At 40.7% G+C, this 20,871-nt stretch overlaps 1 protein-coding gene across 3 annotated transcripts in view; it reads left to right on the forward strand.

Annotated features, from left to right (window-relative positions):
• tbl1xr1a (TBL1X/Y related 1a) overlaps positions 1-20,871 on the forward strand; it is a 179,464-nt gene that overhangs the window by 73,868 nt on the left and 84,725 nt on the right. Inside the window, exon 3 of one of the 3 annotated variants that reach the window (XM_072572589.1) lies at positions 9,782-9,904. The exons of the other annotated variants lie outside the window; for them this stretch is intronic. The gene's annotated coding sequence lies outside the window, so the exon portion shown is untranslated. The remainder of the gene's footprint in view (positions 1-9,781; positions 9,905-20,871) is intronic. 3 annotated transcript variants of the gene reach the window in all.

A 20,871-nucleotide genomic window follows, 5' to 3' on the forward strand; every position in this document is an offset into this window, starting at 1 on the left:
CGAATACCTTGTATAGGTGTTCCTCTTCCTCTTTTTGTAGTTCTGGTGTGCTGCAGTGTGTTGTGGCCCTTTTGAATAGTGACCTGATGCAACTTCGTTTGTGTGTGTTGGGGTGGTTGCTTTCATAGTTTAGGACTTGATCTGTGTGTGTGGCTTTCCTGTAAACGTTTGTGGTGAATTCTCCGTTCGGTGTTCTCTGTACCATCACGTCTAGGAATGGGAGTTGGTTGTCCTTTTCTTCCTCTCTAGTGAATCGGATTCCTGTGAGTGTGGCGTTGATGATCTGGTGTGTGTTCTTTATTTCTGTGTTTTTAATGATTACAAAGGTGTCATCCATGTATCTGACCCAGAGTTTGGGTTGAATTTGTGGTAAGACTGTTTGTTCTAACCTTTGCATTACTGCTTTTGCTATGAGTCCAGAGATGGGTGAGCCCATGGGTGTTCCGTTGATTTGTTCGTATATTTGGTTGTTGAATGTGGTGTGTTGTGTACAATCGACACAGGAATTCTTGGACATCATCAGAAATATACACATAGACAAGGAAGAAACTATGGTCTCATTTGATGTAACGGCACTGTTCACCTCCATCGACAAAACCCTAGCCAAAGAAACAATAGCCAACCTGCTGGACAGACATTACAGACAACAGGACGTTGAACCTATCAACAAAGACGGCATACTTAAACTACTGGACTTGTGCCTCACAACACACTTCACATTCAACAACCAAATATACGAACAAATCAACGTGAATTCGACTGGGACAACACTACCAATATAGGGCAAGCCAAACAGAGAACAGCCAGGGAAATCCTAGAGGCATGGCACTCATCCACAGACTCTATCAACAAACACATCGACCTGGACCCAATATACCGGCCACTGAGGATGTCACCTAGAAAGGGGACGAAACGTTTGCAAGACAAATTCCCAGCTCGGTGAACAGAACCACAGCAACAGTCAGAACTCTTTCACTTCTTAACACATGATGTAAAATGTAAGAATCAACAAGAATTAAAACATTTACAAGTGGCTATGGAAATGTTTGTTGATTGGGACAAAATTTGGCAGATAGTGTTTAACATGGGTAAGTGAGAGATCCCTGTTGAATGGTAAATAAAGAGGAACTTCACAGTGCTTTGTACAGAGGGATCTGGGTGGCCTTGTGCATGGATCTCCAAAACATAGTATGTAGGTACAGTAGACAATAAGGAAGGCAAATAGAATTTTGGCATTCACTGCTAAAGGAAAAGAGTATAAAAGTAGGGGAGAGTCATTGCAGCTGTCCAATGCATTAGTGAGACGGCATCTGGATTATTGCATAGAGTTTTGGTCCCTTTGCTTGAGATGGGATGTTGAAGCATCGGAGGCAGTTCAGAGGAGGTTCATCAGATTGATTCTAGAGATCGCGGGTTTGTTTAATGAAGAAAGATTAACCAGCTTAGGTTTATACTGTCTGGAGTTTAGAAGCATGAGGAGAGATATAAATCAGGCTTATAAGGTAGGAAAAGGATTGACAAAGTAGACATAAAAAGGATGTTTCCTCATGTTGGTGATCGAGAATGAATGATCATAATTTTCGGATAAGTAGAGTTTAGCAGATTTAAAATGGACATGAAAAGGAATTAATTCTCAAAAGGGTTGTGTGTCTGGAATTTACTACCCCCAGAATGCAGTGAATGCTGGGACACCATAAATGTAAGGAGCAGACAAACAGGCACGTTTTAAATTAGTTCAGGGTCACAGGCAAGAAGTTGGATAGAGAGGAGATTAGCTATGATTGTATTGAATGGTGGAGCAGGCTTGAGAGGTTGAATTGCACACACCTGCTCCTAGTTCTGAGGTATACAAATCCAACTTAAAACTTTATATAGATTTGCCCACTGCAGAATCCAAGTATCGTGTGCCTCCTCCACGGGCCCAGATGAGAATTTGCTGCGTTGCACTTTAAGCTTGTCTTTTTATTGAGGACTTGTATTAAACTTCTATTAAAGAAAGAGGGATAGGGATGTAAGACAGGATTTCAGGGAGCTAGGGTGGAAACTGAGAGCTAGAACAAACAGTGGTTATCTCTGGTTTGTTACCCGTGCCACATGATCATGAGGTGAGGAATGGGGGAGATATCAGCTGAACACGTGGCTGCAAGGATAGCGCAGGAGGGAGGGTTTCAGGTATATGGTAATTGGTCACATTCTGGGGAAGGTGGGACCTCTACAAACTGGGTGGTCTTCACTTGAACCAGAGGGGTATAATATCCTAGGTGGGAGATTTGCTAGTGCTATTCGGGTGGGTTTAACCTAGCTCAGCAGGGGGGTGGGAACCTGTGGTGTAGTTCCAGTGCACAGGAGGATGTGAGTAGGGAGGACATGAACAGGATTTCACAGTCACAAGCGTGGGCTGGCAGACAGCAGGCTGGTTTGAAGTGTGTATATCCGGAATAAGGTAGGTGAGCTTGCAGCATGGGTAACTGGGACTTTGATGTTGTGGTCTTTCGGCGACATGGACAGAGTAGGGTCAGGAATGGATGTTGCAGGTCCCAGGGTTTAGATTTTTCATTAAGATCAGGGAAGTTGGTAAAAGAGGGAGAGCTGTGGCTTTGTTAGTCGAGGACAGTATAACAGTGGCTGAAAGAACTTTTGACAAGGGCTCATCTACTGAGGTAGTATGGGCTGAGGTTAGAAACAGGAGAGGAGAGGTCACACTGGGTGTTTTTTATTGGCCTCCAAAAAGTTCCAGGGATGTGGAGGAGAGGATTGACAAAATGATTCTGGGTAGGAATGAAAGGAATAGGGTGGTCAGTATGAGGGGCTTTAACTTCCCCAACGTTGACTGGAAATGCTATAACTCTAGTATGTCAGGTGGATCAGTTTTTGTCCAATGTGTACAGGCGGGTTTCCCGACACAGTTTGTCAAAGGGCCAACAAGAGAGGAGGCCACATTAGAAATGCTACTTGGAAATGAACCATGCCAGGTGTTTGACTTAGTGATAGGTGAGCACATTGGAGAGAGTGACCATAATTCAGTTACATTTAGTTTAGCGATAGAAATGGATTAGGTACATACCACAGAGCAAGGGTTATAGATAGAGGAAGGGCAATTATAATGCGATTATGCTAAACTTAGGAGGAACAGAATGGGGTAGCAAAATGCAGGGGATGGGGACAATTGAAATGTGGAGCTGGTTTAAGGAACAGATACTGCATGCCCTTGATAGGTATGTCCGTGTCAGGCAGGGAGGAAGTGACAAGGTAAGGGTACCAAGGTTTACTAAAGAAATTGTATCTCTTAGTGGAAGAGGGAGGCTTATGTGACGTTGAGTTTAGGTGGTTCAGATGAGGTGATGGAGAGTTCCAGATTAGTTGGAAAGGATTTAAAGAGACAGTTAAGAAGAGCAAGGCAGGGACATGAGCAGTCTTTAGCAGATAGAATAAAGGAGAGCCGTAAAGCTTCTAATAGGTATGTGAGGAATAAAAGGGTGACTAGGGTAGGAATAGGGCCAGTCAAAGACAGAAGTGGGAAGTTGTGTGTGGACCCTGTGGAGATTGGAGAGGTGCTAAACGAATATTTTGCATCTGTTTTCACTCTGGGAAAAGGAGAATATTGTAGAGGAGAAGACTGAGATATGGGCTATTAGACTAGAAAGGATTGAGGTTAGTAAGGAGGAGGTGTTATCAATTCTAGAAGGTGTGAAAGTAGCTAAGTCCCCTGGGCTGGATGGGGATTATCTGAGGATTCTCTGGGAAGCTAGGGAGGAGATGGTGGAGCCTTTGGCCTTGATTTCTAAGTCGTCATTGTCTACAGGTTTAGTATCAGAAGACTGGAGGATGGCAGGTGTTGTGTCCTTGTTCAAGAAGGGCAGTAGAGATGACCCAGGTAATTATAGACCAGTGAGCCGTACGTCTGTTGTAGGAAAAGTTTTGGAAAAGATGATAAGAGATAAGATTTACATTCATCTCGCAAGCAACAATTTGATCGGAGAAAGTCAACATGGTTTTGTCAAGGGCAGGTCGTGTCTCCCAAACCTCATTGAGTTTTTTGAGAAGGTGACCATGTGGATGAGGGTAGGGCAGTTGGCATGGTGTACATGAACTGAAGTAAATCCTTTGATAAGGGTTACATGGTAGGCTACTGGAAAAAATGCAGCAGCGTGGAATTAAAGGTGATTTAGCAGTTTGAATTAGAAACTGGCTTTCTGTAAGAAGGCAGAGAGTGGTGGTTGATGGATTATTTGGAGTCCAGTTGCCAGTGATGTGCCACAAGGATCTGTTTTGTCACCACTGCTGCTTGTCACTTTTATAAATGACTTGGGCGAAAGCATAGATGGAGGGTTAGTAAGTTAGCAGATGACACTGAAGTCGGAGGAGTGGTGGACAGTGTGGAACAGTATTGCAGGTTGCGGGGGATTTGGATCAACAGCAAAATTGGGCTGAGTGGTGGCAAATGGAGTTTAATGCAGGTAAATGTAAGGTGATTCACTTTGGGGAAAAATAATAGGAAGGCAGAATTCTGGGTCAGTGGAAAGATTCTTGGTAGTGTGGATGTGCAGAGGGATCTTGGTGTCCATGTACATAGATTCCTGAAAGTTGCCACCTGAAAGTTGCAGTGTATTAGGTTTTATTGGTAGAGGGATTGAGTTCCGGCGCCGTGGTGTCATGCTGCAACTGTACAAAATGCTAGTGCGGCCTCACTTGGAATATTGTGTTACAGTTCTGGTCGCCCCATTACTGGAGCGATGTGGAAGGTTTGGAAAAGGTGCAGAGGAGATTTACCAGGATGTTGCCTGGTCTGGAGGGAAGGTCTTATGAGGAAAGGCTGAGTGCTTGGGCCTGTTCTCATTGGAGAGAAGAAGGCCAAGAGGGGATTTAATAGAGACATACAAGGTGATCAGAGGATTAGATAGGGCGGATAGTGAAAGTCTTTTTTTCCTAGGATGATGACGACATCTGCTTGTACGATGGGATATAGCTGCAAATTGAGAGGTGATAGATTTAAGATAGATGTCAGAGGCAGGTTCTACACTCAGAGAAAGAGTAAGGATGTGGAATGCCCTGCCTGCCAAAGTAGTTAACTCAGCTACATTCGGGGCATTAAACAGTACTTGGATAAGCATATGGATGATGATGAGATAGTGTAGGGGGAGGGGCTTAGATTAATTCATAGGTGGGCGCAACATCGAGAGCAGAAGGGCCTGTACTGTGTTGTATTGTTCTGTGTTCTAAATGTAATAATTTGTTGACTTCAGATACCTAGTGAAGCCTTATACAATTATTTTTGGAAAGTCATTGAGCAATTATCTCTTGGTGCCAGAGACTTGAGCATTTCGCTATTTCAACTAAATAATGAGGGTCATCTACCTTAAAACCTATAACACAAGACCTTCTGCTTTTGTGTAACCAAAAGTTTTGCGAAATGAGTTTGTTGAAGTGCTGGCCAGCAGAAGACTTTTAAAAATGTGTGTCATGCTTTTGGTTTTTCAGTGATAACTGCTTGCAAAAATGTAGCAATGGCGTGGAGAAAATTGGATCGTCGGTACTTTTTTGGCAGCAGCCAAGAATTACATGGAGCAATATTACTTACTCTAAATTTGAAAAGTTAAGAAACTCTGTCACTGGCTATTGACTGAAGTTGAAAACTGTTATGATCTTGATAGTGATCTGTAATTTCTTAAAAATCAGTCTTCCACTTATTGCCACTTACACATTTTCACTTCTTAAGCAAAAATCTTGACTGTAAAGAATTAAATGAACCACATACTAGTAATTATTTTCAGTTCCTTCATCAATGTCCATTCCTCCATATTTGGTCAGACATGATGACGGTGCTTGATTGCAGAATTTCTGGTTTCTTGTTCTGAAGCACTATATGTTCAAATGCAGCAAGGACCATATTCAGACATTGCCTGATAAGTGACAAGTAACATATGCCATAAAGGTGTTGGACAATGACCAGCTCCAGCAAGAGCGAGTCCAGCCATTTGCTCTTAACATTCAATAGTGAATGGCATTTTCATCGTAGAAACTTCCACTACAAACATCCTGAGAGTGATCATTGACCAAAAATTGAACTGGACGACTTGTCACTAAATACTGTTGCTAGATGAATAGATGAGAGACTGGGAATTATTTGGCAAGTAATTCTCCTCTTGACTCCCTAAAGCCTATTCAAACCTACAAGGCACAAGTCAGGAGTGTGGTGGAATACAGTTCACTTCCCTGAATGGGTACAACTCTATGACTCCATAACTCCAATAACTTTTGAGAAACTTGTTCAGGAGAAAACAGTCCGCTTGATTGGTATCCCATCCACCAACTTATAAATTCACTACCTCTGCAATTGGTAAATAATGGCAGCACTGTGAACGATCTACAAGATGCACTACAGCAACATATCAAGGATCATTCACAGCTTCTTTCAAACCAGCAACTCTATCATGTGGTAGGAATATAGTAACTGATGCATGGGGATACTGGCAGCTGCAAGTTTCCCCCCAAGCCAAACACCACCCGGACTTGGGGCATCACCCTGTCAACCTTTATTCGCTGCTCACAATGTGACCTTTTCTACATTGGGGTGATGAAACACAGATAGGATAACCACTTTGCAGAACACTTATTTTCTGTCCATAAAAATTGCCCCAAGATTCCAATTGATTGTCAGCATTTCTTCATCTCTGCATACTGGCCTTTTACTTGTGCCTGTTGCAGTGCTCAAGCACGGTTCAGTGCAAGCTAGAGCAACATCTCATTTTCGGCTCGGAACTCTGCAGCCCTCAGGATTCAATAAGAGTTCAATAATTTTAGAGCCTGACACCACTTTCTATGTACTTTACCCACCTCCACTATCTAGGCCCTGTCATGACATGGAATGTGTTCAGCATGGCTAACTCATTTGCACTTACTCGTTGTTCCCATTGTCAGCATTTCTTCATCACTGGCCCAACCATCCCTTTGTCTGCCTAACCACTGATCGTTCACACGCTCACACACACGCGTTTTCTCTCTCTCTCTCTCTCGCTCGCTCGCTCGCTCGCTGTCACTCTTTCTCTCGCGCTTGCTCTCACCCTTTCTCTCGCACTTGCGCTCACTGTCTCTCTTGCGCTTGCTCTCACTCTCGTGTTCGCTCTCACTCTCCCGCTTGCGCTCTCACACTCGCTCTTGCGCCCTCGCGCTCTCTCTCTCGCGCTTGCTCTCACTCTCTCGCGTTCGCTCTCGCGCTTGCTCTCGCTCTCGTTCTCTCTCTCGCGCTGTCTCTGTCTCGCGCTCGCTCTCGCTGTCTCTTGCGCTCGCTCTTGCGCTCTCTCTCTTGCGCTCGCTCTTGCATTCTCTTTTGCTCGCGCTTGCTCTCTTGCTCGCTCTCTGTTGCGCTTGCTCTCGCTCTCGTTCTCTCACGCTGTCTCGTGCTCGCTCTTGCGCTCTGTTGCGCTTGCGCTCGCTCTTGCGCTCTGTTGCGCTTGCGCTCGCTCTCGCGCTCTGTTGCGCTTGCGCTCGCTCTCGTGCTCGGGCTCGCTCGCTCACGCGCTCTCTCGCTCTCGCTCTCTCTCTTTTTCTGGGGTCTGCCTCCACCTTATCCACTCAACCACCACCCACACCCATTTGTAATCCACATGAATGGCATCTTTTCCTAGCTAGCGTCTATTCTGAAGAAGGGTCAGCAGACTTGAAATATTAACTCTGCTTTCTCTACACAGATGCTGCTAGACCTGAGTTTATCCAGCAATTGCTGTTTTTGTTTCAGATTTTCAGCATCTGTAGTTTTATTTTATTTTGCTGACTTAAAACGAAACTGCTGTTATTGTGTCAAAAACCTGGCGCTCCTTATCATCACTGTGGGTGTACCTACACCATGCTGACTGCAGCGGTTCAAGAATGTGGCACACCAAAACCTTCTCCAGAGCAGTTCAGGATGCAAACTTACCAATGATGCACACATCCTGTGAAAGAATTTAGAAAATCAATGAATTTGCCCACAGGAAATCGTGACCAAGTATAATGTTCAGATTCTTTGGGAGAGAGATAATTTGGACTGCACTAATGTCGTTTTTAAGTAATACTTCAATTCTGCCTTTATTAAGTAACAAATTGAGCAATTTGTACTGCAATGAACTAGGGTTGATCAGGCCAAGTACATTTATTCTGTACAATTACAAGTATTTTGTGCAGTACAATTGGAAGAGTGAAGTATAAAAATGAGATTCTACAATGCCCTTAGTAGTAAAAGACTGCAAAGACCGTTTTCATTTTAACAGGGATACAATATTTTTAATGGTAGAAGTTGACAACAGAAAGAAAAGTTTTACATTTAAAAAGTCTGCATAAGTTCTGACTTTAATACACACAAATTGGAGAACTTTATTGTGTCTTGCTTCTTGGTAATAATTCTCATTGCTGTTGTGCACAGGCACTATCACAATGTAAATGTTGGAGTATTGAAATGGCTAGGGCACAAAGAAATAAATGGGCATATTTGGATTTTAACTGTGTTGGATTCTTTGACTTGTTGGAATTTTGGGTGCCCTAAATGGCACAAGTCCATTAGATTTAATTGTTCCAAGTGTGATGCCAAAGCTTCTAGTACTACATTACTAGTAGAGTTGGTCAGAATTAAAGTTAGCGTGAACAATTAAGCAACAGCTTGGTTATGGGGAAAAAGAAATCCCATCATAGTAAATTCCCATAATTGACATTAGGAAGGGAGTTGTGGGAGGGCTAGCATATTTCAAATTCCCTGCAATCCAAATAGAAACTGCACTTGTCATGATTTGCAACCTGAATTCTAAACATCTTCAGGAGCAACAGTTTCTTTTTTCTTGTTTTGCAGTGTTGGATGCATAGCCTGCATATTGTGTTCCTGCTCACTTAAAAATCTGTAGATTTTCCAAAATAGGAAGCTTACCATCAAATTATCATTTAAGCTAACACTCATTGCCTAACTGGCATAATTGCTTTATTTCTTTTGCTTCAGTTTTCTATATTAATCAATGGTTGTTTTAAACTTTGTCAAAAATAATAATGCTTGTAAACCATCTTTCTCAAGTATTGGTTGACCCAGCATAGGTGCTGATTTTGTCGTCTTCCCTGTCTCATTATTGCACTAGAAACAAAAAGCTGAAGCAAGGATGTTGCGTGTTAGCAGGCTAGCAGCATCTCTGATCAAATCAGTTCTGTTGCAACAGGCAGGCAATCATGTTACTATTTTTAGCATTCGTAGATCTCAGATTTCCAGTATTTTGACTTGACATATGATTTGCATGTCTAAAGAGCCAAGTTATTTTCAATGGATAATTTGATGCCATTGTTGTAATGCAAACATCATCACAAAATATGAGAAAAGTGTTGATTCCATTAATTTCTGCATATGTCTGGTTCCCCCTTAAACTCGAGGAATCCGTATTAACTGATTCCCTGAAGTGAAAGTAAAAGTGTCCCTTTTGAGAAAATTTGTTTTCTACTTCAAATTTATAATATATTGAGCTTTCAAAAATTTCATGCGTTAAATATTCAGATTTAATGCAAGACAAAGCTAGAGCTTGTGATCTCCCAGTCTTCACCCTTTGGGATGGAATGGTTATATTCTGAAATTTATCTTCAAGATGTCTGCCTGAGCTGCCATTGAAAAAGAAATTGAAGTTATGAGATGGAGTAACTGATATAAACCATCAGGTTCAAGAAAAGGCTTTGAAAGTGACTTTTGAGGAAATGAATGAGCTGTTTTGCCGTTGATGTGATTGTTTGTTTGGTTTTTAGTTTATAATTTGACCTTGGAGTAATATGCTTATTTCAGCTCAGTAAAAGAACACCGAGCAACCTCGATTATCCAAACAAGACAGGCGGGGAGTATTTTGTTCGGATAACTGATCTGATTGTAAACAAACTGCAGTTGTACGCTGCTTTGGTGAGAACACACGTGAGTACTATGTGCGGGTTTGGTTGACTTATCTGATCAAGGCTGTTCTTGCTGTAGAGGGAATGCTGGTAACTGATTAGCTGAGTCCTGGCATGATTTAATTGAGTTGGAGATGATGATTGTGGGAATTGGGATGTGGTGACTAAGCGGAGATAGATTTAATGACTGAGGACATTGGGGCGCAGTTGCCGAGGTGAGTTCAATAGAATAGAGGCGTAGATGCAGACTCAGGAGTAGACACTGGAAACAAGCTCTACACAAGATTTTGTTTGACCCATTGAGTCTATACTGTCAATAATAAATCTACTGACTTCATAAATGATATGCCAGTTCAAGTGCTTATCCAAATAATTTATAATGGTTTGTCCCACCTGAACTTCACTTGCAGACAGTGCATTTGAAACCCAGTTACATTCTTGCAGAAAAACCGTACCATCATCATGCTTTGGAGCTTTCTGCCTTTCAAATTATGCCCAACTTGTTTGAAACTTCAATGAAGAAAAGCAGCTTCTTTCATTTCACAAAGCCCATGCCCCACATGATTGTATTTAACCTTCTCTGATCTTGTTTCAAGCTTCTGCATTCTAAGGAAAATAATGTGAGTTTATTTAGTTTCTCTATGATGTAGAGGTGGGCAAGGTTATAAAGACACAACACTAGGTTATTGTTGAACAGGTTTACACTATTAATCATTGTAAACTAAAGTCGCACCAGTGTCGGTAACACCTCTTTGACGTAATGTTTTTACGGGGCCTTGAGATCTTGTGCAGATAATCCGAAATTGAGATAATTGATGTTTGGATAACCGAGGTTGTTCTGTGTTTAGAATGAAAGAGGGCAGTGAAGTTGCAAGTGGATTTCCTGACATTTTAGGACATACATATTGCTTGTGGGTTATCTGCTGCAAATGACAAGTCTTCTTATTTCCTGTGGTGACAATTATTTCAAATATTTCTGAAGTGGATTAAAGTATGTGTGATGTCAATTATTAAGAGCAAATAATATGAAGAGATTTAATAAAAAGTCAGTTTTAAATCTGGCACTAATATTTTAAAATTTTGTGCGAACTTTGTTCTAGTTGGCAACCCACTAATCTTTCGTAGGAGTGCAAAATGTACTTCTATAAGCCATTCAACAATTTGCAGACATTTTCAACAATGCTCAGCTATTAATCTGTATTTATGCACTAAAAGAGATGAGAACTGGATGTCACAGATTTGTTTTCGTTGTGACTAAAAAGCCATATGTATTTTAACTCTTCCCTTTTGTTTGTATATTATTCACCTTTAATCTAATCTAATCTAAACATTTGTGACAGCACACTTAAGATACTTACATTCATACCAAAAATAGAATACTTCCACTTGCTGCATACACCAAAGCTCTGTCACTAGATGACCTTTAGTATCTCAAGCAAATGGTTCTAATTAGGATGTGAGACTTAATTTAGGTTTTGATTATTCGTATGAAAGATATTAGAACGAAGCTTGATCTTGTGCTCATCCAATTCCCCCATGTGCATGTTCTATCATGAATGTATGGATTGTGATCAAGATTGGGAGCTTGGTTTATTAATTAGCTTTATTAATAGAAAAAAAATCATGCTAGTAAGGTTCTGCTAGGATAGATACTGGCATTCCATACTAATGAAAACATTTTCCCTCCCTCAAAAGCAGCTGAAACGACCTCCCAAATTAACTAACAAGCAAAAAGAAGTTTTCTCATGCAAGAGGGAATATAAAAATTGTTTTAATAAGGAAATCATTTTGCTTTCTTGAAAAAGATAGAAGAACAGGGAAAATCGTCCCTGTGTATCATTGATTTTTTTTCCTTTTTTAAAAAAAAGCCATCTTGGCGTTGACGTTTGAAACATATTAAGCTACATATGTGACTTTGTATGGTTCAAAGTGATCCCATATCTAGATCTTTGAAAAGCAGAGCTTTGAATAATTTGTAAGTAATTAACTTTTCTTAGCTTGGTCTGCAAACCTGTGAATGTAATTATTGAAAGACCCCTGCTTGGGTGGTAGTCAGCTAACTATGGTGAAAGTGAATCAATTTTGGTGAATTAGAGGTGTTGCTTTAGTAGGTTTAATTTTAAATGACTTGACTCATACAGTTTTACCACTCTGAAGATTTGGGTCAAAATGTTTTAAACTTGTGCTATGGCAGTTGGAGTTTTCCTGTCCTTGTCTGTAGTCTGAGACTATTTCCTCATCTTCTGTTAATCAAAGAAGCAAAAATGAACAATTAATGAGAATATTGATCAGTAGTACCCTGTAAATGTTCTCCCTTGTTTGCATTTGCTGAAAATAATGGAGTTTTGTAATGCAGTTTATCTTGCAGGGGCTTTGCATTAATGTTTTAATAATTGTGAGATACCATCCCAAACGTGAGTGGTTTGGACTGATCTGTACAGTCTACACTGGGGGGGAAAAGATGGGAGCAATTGGATTCAAGTATCTGTTTAGACTAACTGACCTGTTCTCTCGGGTCTTTGGATTGACACCAAGGAATGTTAATAGCTTTCTGTGCAAATTATGATCCAGAACGTCAGACAGGTTGTGTTGTGATGGAAAAATACGTTTGGTAGTTGAAAATGAAACAAAAAGATGAACACTCATTCTGGATGCGAAGAGATATATTAACATAATTTTTCAAAGAACTTTTGTTTTGTAATTGGTTACTTTGAAGATGCTCATTTTGGTGCTTTCTTTGTCCCTTGCTTTGAATAGGTGCATCAAATGATGGAACATCTATGAAGCGAAAGAGAGTTAACATTACAGTTCAGTGACATTTCATTGAACAGTGAGATTTGTGTTTGCAAATTACATTGTTTTATGTGGCATGAAAACTTGAAGATGCAGATCTAATGTAGGCTTTTGCACATTGTGCTGTTGATTAGAGTACTTTTCCATAATTTGTGGGGTCCAATCCAATTAATGATATCTGTTGTGCAAGTCTGTCTTATTGCATTCTTCATTTATACTGGGGCAAACGGCATCTGGTTTTTAGCATTCATGCCGGAGCCTGCCTTAATGCCATGGAAAGGTCTGGTGCAGGTATCCCATGTTTAAAGTGCATTTTAAAAATGTGTTTTATTTTAGGACTATTTGTAAATAAGGGAGGTTTTCTGGATAGTATGGGCTCAGTTTTTGTTGTAGAGTGGTTAATGTTTATGTTCAGTCCATTTTTTTTAATGCTTTGGCTGCCACCTCACCCCATCTACCAATCTTTCAGCTTGCCACTTCCTGCCTTTCCCTAATCCTTCCTGCATCGCTCACATGCTCTCATAGTGAATGAGGGTAGCAAGAGGGAAACAAAGAACAGGAGGTAAATACTCAGTTTCTAAGAGTTAGTAGGAGGACTTTTTGGGGCCTGTTGATTTTAAGGCAGTCAACAAAATAGTTGGAATCTTGGAAAAGTATAAGGGAGGCTCAATTCTCTGAAGTCCAAAGATCATGGGTTCAGTACAGAGAAAGTGTTGTGTTGCTGGAGGTGCAACTTTCTCATGAAATTTTAATTTGAATCCCTGCTACCTGTTCAGATGGGTGTGGAAAAAAATCTGACAGTTGTTAGTGGCCAGCATTTACCCTTTGACTAATAGTGCAAGAATAAAATAACTGACCATTTGTGCTCTTTTGTTATGTGTAGGGCCATTTTTTTTTTGGATGCAAATTTGGTTATGTATTTGACTCTTTGAATTTCCTTGAAGTTATTTATTGTTTGTGAAGTGTTGAGGGCTACAAAAGATGCTTTGTGAATAAAACTTATTTGTGCCCCCATGATTAAAGAATATAGCTGGGGAAATAATACTGGAGAACCAGGAAATGGCAGAGGAGTTGAATTTTTTTTTAGTCTTCGTTCGTGGGGTATGGGCATTGCTGCCAGCATTTATTGCCAGTCCCTTGTTATTCTTGAGAAAGTAGTGGTGATGAGCTGCTGCTTTGAACAGCTGCAGTTCACGTGCTGTAGGTTGCCTTGTAATGTTGTTCAGGAGGGCATTCCAGGATTTGGAGCCAGCAACAGTGAAGGAACAGTGATATATTTCTAAGTCAGGATAGTGAGTTGTTTGGATTTGAACTTGCAGGTACTGTATCTATGTACTTGCTGCCCTTGCCCTTCTAGGGTAAAGTGGTCATTTGAGGATCTTAGATGAATTTCTGCAGTGCATTTCATAGTGTACACAGCTGCTTCAGAGCATTGGTGGTGGAGGGGGTGGATGTTTTTGGTGCCAATCAAGTGGATTGCTTTGTCCTGGATGATGGTATTGAAGTGTTGTTGAATCTGCACCTATCCAGGCAAGTAGGGAAAAATTCCATCATGCTCCTGACTTATGCCTTGTGGATGATGGATAGGCTTTGATGAGTCAGGAGGTAAGTCACGTAGTACAGTATTCCTAGTCGTTGACTTGCTCTTTTGGCAGTGTTTATATGGCGAGTCCAGTTAAGTTCCTGATCAGTGGTAACCCCAAGGATGTTGATAGTTGGGGATTCAGTGATGGTAACACCATTGAATGTCAAGGAATTGTTAGATTTGTTTCTTATTCATGATGATCATAGCCCAGCATTCGTATAGTATGAACTTTGCACACCATTTGACAGCCCAAGCCTGGATATTGTCCAGATCTTGTTGCAGTTGGACTGTTTTAGTATCTGGACAGTCTCAAAAAGTGCTGAACATTGTGCAACCATTGGCGAATACCCTACTTCTGACATTCTGAAAGAGGGAAGGTGATGAAGCAGCTGAAGATGGTTGAGCCAAGGACCTGAGGATCTCCTGCACAGGTGTCCTGGAGCTGAAAAAGACTGACCTCCAATACCAGAAGCATCTTTGTATGTGCTAGATATGACTCCAACCAGCAGCAAATTTGCCCTGTGATACCCATTGATTACAGTTTTGCTAGGGCTCTTTGATGCTGTACTTTATTGCATGCAGCCTTGATGTCGAGGGCTGTCGCTCTTGCCCTACCTCTGGCATTCGATTCTTTTGTCCATGTTTGAACCAAAGCTGTAATGAGGTCAGGTGCTGAATGGCCCTGGCAGAACCCAAACTGGATGTCACTGAACAGGTTATTGCTGGGTAGATGCTACTTGATAGCACTATTGATGACATCTTCAATCAATGCACTGATTAATGAGAATAAACTGATGGGTTGATAATGAGCTGGGTTGGATTTCTCCAACTTTTAAGAACAAGACATACCTGGGCAATTTTGCACATTGTCGGGTAGGTGCCAGTGTTGTAATTGTATTGGAATAGCTTGGCTAGGGAACGGCACGTTTTGGACCCCAAGTCTTCAGTCCCATTGCTGGAATGTTGTCAGAATAAATACTTTGCATCATTCTTGACAGTAGAAGACACTAATAACTCAATTATTTTCAATATGTATTGATGACTTAGATGAGGAAAGTGAATGTAATAAAAAGCCAAGATTGCAGATAACCCACAGGTATATAGGAAAGCAAGTGGTGAGGATGACACAGTCTATAGGGGGATATAGTCAGGTTAAGCATGTGGGCAAAACTATAGCAGGTTGAATATATTGTGGGAAAATGTGATGTTGGCTGGAAGGATAGAGGGCGTGAATGTAATCTAAATGAAGAAAGACTACAGAAAGCTACAGAACAGGGGATTGCAAGTTCTCTGCCATGAGTCACAATAAAAAACCCGGCATCTATGTGGTAAGAAAGAAGGCAAATGGAATATTTATTTCAAAGGGAATGGAGAATAAAAGTAGGAAGGTTTTGCTAAAACTATAAAAAGCATTAGTCAGATCATATCTCAAATACTGTGAACAGTTTTGGGCTTCTTATTTAAGGAAAGATATACTATCATAGCGGGCAGTTCAGAATAAGTTCACTAAGCTGGTACCAGGCATGCAGGGACTGACATGAGTTGAGAGTGAATAATTTGGACACACACGATTCTGAGGGGTTTTGACAAGGTAGATGCTGAAATGCCATTTCTTCTTGCGAGAGTCTAAGACCAGAGGATTAATCTCAGAATAGGGGATTGCACATGCCAGGTGAAGAGAAATGTCTTCCTTTAGAGGATTGTGAATCTATGGAATTTTGTGCCACAGAGTTCTGTAGAAGCTAGATATTACTAGATACTAGATATTTAAGTATATTCAAGGCTGAGATAGACAGATGTTTAATCAAGAAGGGAATCCGGAGTTATGGGTACAAGGCAGGAGAGTGGAGTTGAGGATTAAAATATCAGCCTTGCTGTCATTGAATCGAGAAACAGCATTGATGAGCTGAATGGGTTTACTCCTGCTCCTACATCTTGAGCAGAATGCTTAGGAAGTTCAAGCTGTGAACAGAAAATGATAGATTATTAACAAATGGTGGTTACATTTCACCATTTCTCTTGATAACATTGAAAGAAACTACAAATCCAACAGATTTTTAATACCTCAAACCTGCAACTTTTGTGTTTACACAGTTGTGAGTGTGTGTGTGTCATGGGGGTGAGCAGGAATTTGAAAATGGCACAGCATAAGTTTATCCAGTTTGACTATCAGTAAGAATGTGTGCAAAGCTACACCACTGTCTTTTCTGGCATTGAAGATTTTTCGATGGATAAATTTTAGCCGAGTCATTTGAATACAAAAGATTAAAGCTTCTTCATTGAAATAAACATTAGGTTTGCAGATACTGTTTGAATCACGTTTAAGGTATACTTTCATTCTGATATAATGCAAAGGAGCCACTACAGCATTGCTTACAGTAGTGGAAGCTTTTTACAAATGATCATATCAAATGAATCTACCAGATTGAGTCCCATGTGCTTTTCTTTTGGAGCTTTTAAAAAATTTGGTTTTGCTTCATACATGCAAGACGATATGCTGGATGACGTGACTTGATTTACTACTGTTGCCTGTACCTAGGTACAGTAAAAAGTTTTGTGCGCAGTAAAGGCAGATCATACTGTACAATTGCATTAGCGTAATAGAGCAGAGCGAGGAATACAATGTTATGGCTCAAGGAGAGGGTGCACAAACAACGAGATCACCATTAAATTTAAAATTTGAGATATCCATTCAGAAGTATAATAACATGGGGAAAAAGCTGTTCTTGAATCTGTGGGTATACGTGTTTAAGTTTTAATGTCTTTTGTCTGATGGAAGAGGTTGGAAGAGTTATAACCAGGTTGGGATGGGTCCTTGAATATATTGGCTGCCTTAAAGGCAGCCAAAAATCTAGATGGAGTCAGTGGTTGGCAAGGTAGCTTGTGTGATGGACTAGACTGTGGTCACAACTCTCTGCAGTTTCTTACAGTCCTGGACAGAGCAGTTGCCATACCAAGCTGCGATGCTTCGGGTAGAATGCTTTCTGTGGTGTATCTATAAAAATTGGTAAGAGTCTTTACAGACATGCCGAATTTCCTTAGCCTCCTGAGGAAGCAGAGGCATTCCTCAGGAGATTAAGGAAATTCGGCATGTCTGCAAAGACACTTATGAATGGTGAACAAAAGAGAAGCTTTTATTTTGCATTTCGTCTCTTTTTTTTCCTGCTCTTAACTCATATCGATACTTGCTTGTGATCTGCATTCACATAAATGAACCTGAGCTGAAATGCAGCATGTTAGAGAGGAGATTTTCCTACATTATGCATATTTTCACAATTTGTTTTAGCGCTATTTCAGAACTGCAAAAATCAAAGTGGTAAGCAGTTGCTGTACCAAGTATGTTTTTGTGAGAGGTTATACAGCAGCACTACAGCTTTGTTTGAATTTCATTGACCTCCATATCACCAACAATAACTGCAGCTAAACATTCAACACTCATATTAACCATTTTATCAACATTTTCAATAATAAAGTTTTTTTTCCCGAAGCAATTTTCTGCGACTGTCATTTATGCTTGCTAAAGTGAGCAATTTGTTTGTCCTAGAAGAGGAATGTGTTGCTTAGTTACCTTGCTAAATATCGCACCTTGTTTTTGTGCAAACATGTTGCTTTGTAGCTTCCTTTGTAATTATCAGTTGCTATGTGTGTTTTCTAATCACAATGCATTCTCACGCAATACTCTTTCCCAATGTGAGTCTGGATTGGGTGTCATATCTATCTCTTAGCATATATTTAAAACAAGGTGCATGAACCTAAACACAGTAATGAGATTAGGTTCCCTACAGTGTGGAAACAGGCCCTTAGCCCAAACAATCCACACCGACCCTCCGAAGAGTAATCTACCCAGACCCATTTCCCTCTGACTAATGCACCCAACACTATGGGCAATTTAGTGTGGCCAATTCACCTGACGTGCACATCTTTAGACTGTGGGAGGAAATCGGAGCACCCAGAGGAAACCCACGCAGACACTGGGAGAATGTGCAAACTCCACACAGCCTGAGGCTGGAATCGAACCTGGGACCCTGGTGCTGTGAGGCAGCAGTGCTAACCACTGAGCCACTATGCCGCCCCCGGTTTAAGTTTTAAAAATTTACATTGGCAGAATAAAGTAGTTTTTTTTTCTTTCAAATGCTCTTTGGTGGTACTTTTTTAAAAAGAACAGGATAAGTTGCAGCTCTTGATAATAGGATTTTATTAAGTATGTCCTTGCAGTCGGGAACCGAGCCTTTGTAAACTAGAACAATGGTGAAAAGTAGCCACCATCAAAATAAAATAAGGAACTGTGGATGCTGGAAATCCAAACCAAAAACCGAGAAAAATTAAGAAACTCGGCAGGTCTAGCAGCATTTTTAGAGAGAGAAACAGTTAATGTTTTAAGTAGTCACCCTTTAGCAGAACTGAAAGCAGATGGGAAAAGGTAGTATTTAAGCTGATGACAGGGGATCAGGTTGGTTTGGCAGGGGGAATGTAGCGAGAGAGTGAGTAGAATATATTGAAGCAGCACTGGGAGAGGGGGAGAAAGGACAGAAAAGCAAAGGGATTGCTGTTGATGAGCTTAGAGGGAGATTAAGATAAGGGTGCCAGTGAGAAGTGAGTGTAGTTGAAAATGGGTTGGCTGTGCTGGGAGCTGCCCATACAGAACAGGACCTCTGGTTACAGGGGTAAGTAAACATGGCAGAGGGTATTCATGATCTAAAATTATTATATTCAGTGTTGGAGTCATGAAGGCTGTAGGATACCGAGGCATTTGGCAAGGTACCTCACTATAAAAGTTAAGATATAAGAGCCCATGGTGTTGGAGGTAATATGCTCTCATGGATAGAGAATTGGTTAAAAGTCAGGAAACAACGAGTGGAGATGAGAGGTTCTTTTTCTGTGCTGGGACTGTAACTGTTTACATATATGCTAATGACTCGAAGGAAGGAAGTGAATGTACTGCAGCCAGCTTTGCAGATGAAGCAAAAATAAGTGGAAAGGCAGATTATGAGAGGGATGCAGGCAGTTTATAGGGAGATGTTTATAGGTTAAGTACTTGGGCATAAAGTTAACAAATGGTGTACAATGTGGGAAAATGTAAAGCGTACATTTAGGAAGGGCGAACAAAAGAATAATATTGTTTGACAGATAAAAACTGCAAAACAAAGGGGCTTGGGGCTATTTGTGCCTGAAACACAGAAAGCTAGCACACAGGTGCAGCAGGCTAATAGGATGTTGGTCCTTATTTCAAAGGGTGGAGTATAAGAGTAGGGAAGTCTTACTGCAAACTTACAAGGTGCTGTGAAACCTCATATGGAGTACTGACAGCAGTTTTGGTCTCTTTATTGAAGGAAAGATATAATTTCATTTGAGGCAGTTCAGAGAATGTTCGCTAGGATGATCCCTGGTATGGAAGGATTGTCTTATTTATGAACAAATGCTAAACAGGTTGGGACTCTACTCATTGGAGGTGAGAAGAATAAGCAGGAATCTCAATGAAAGGCATCAAAAGGGGTTTGATAGAATAAATGCCGTGGAAAGGAGAGTCCAAGGTCAAAGAGGATAGCTTCAGAATAAAGGGACACCTCATTCCGACTAAGATGAAGAGGAATTTCTTCTCAGAGGTTGAGATCTTTGGAACTCCCTGACACTGAGTGCTTTGTGTACATTTAAGGCCGAGATAGATTCTTGATCTGTCAGGGAATCAGGGGTTACAGGAAAAACAGGCACTGTTGGATCAACCATGATCCTTTAAATAGCAGAGTAAACTCTAGGGGTTGAATAACCTATTCCTGTTATGTTTCCTATGGCTTTATTCCTTACTCATTCTCAACACTCCCTCACACCCCACAACACCTTCCCATGCAATCACAGAAGGTGCAACACTTCCTCTTTTCCTTCTCCCTCCACACTAACCAAGGGTCTCAAACACCTATCAGGTGTAGCAGTGATTTGCCTGCACTTCATTCAATCGAGTCCACTGTATTCACTGCTCACAGTGGTTTCCTTTATTTTCTGTTTTTGAAGCCCTAGTAGATTAATGATCCAGGAGGTGTCAATAACACAATGGTGAGAGACTATTCCCACCAGGGCTACTCCATTTACTTCTTTTCAGAAGACCAATGGATCCTGATATTACAGTAGTTGTCTATGCATTTTTTTGTCAATGTTAAATCTGCAGTGTAAATGTATTTTAAATCTCTTGGTGTTTTAGTAAATCTAGAGTGTTGCAGTCAGTGTGATTGAAGTTGTTTTGCAGTGCATCCTGTTGGGTGTACAGGAACAGATTTCTTTATGAATGAGCCCCTGATCTGCTGATATAATCCTTCCCAAAACTAATAGCTTTGACCTAGTTCTTGCCATAGGGATGTCCTTGTGATTCACTGTATAAGGGGTGATCAAAGCAAGGATTATGGTGACTGCTAAATCTTTGGAGTTAGATTGTTAAGTGTACAATTGCTGTTTGATGTTTTACTGGAAAATTTTGGATAATTTTTTTGTTACATCAGAGGCCAGAGTTGTCAGGTTTTTGTATCAAATGAGGCTAGATTCTTCAGACAGGCAATTCTAATTAACATGGGTCCTCCAGGGGAATAATTTTGAAAATAAAATTTTTGCTTTTTTAAGGCAAA

Source organism: Chiloscyllium punctatum, chromosome 6, assembly GCF_047496795.1.
Source record: "Chiloscyllium punctatum isolate Juve2018m chromosome 6, sChiPun1.3, whole genome shotgun sequence".
NCBI lineage: Eukaryota > Metazoa > Chordata > Chondrichthyes > Orectolobiformes > Hemiscylliidae > Chiloscyllium > Chiloscyllium punctatum.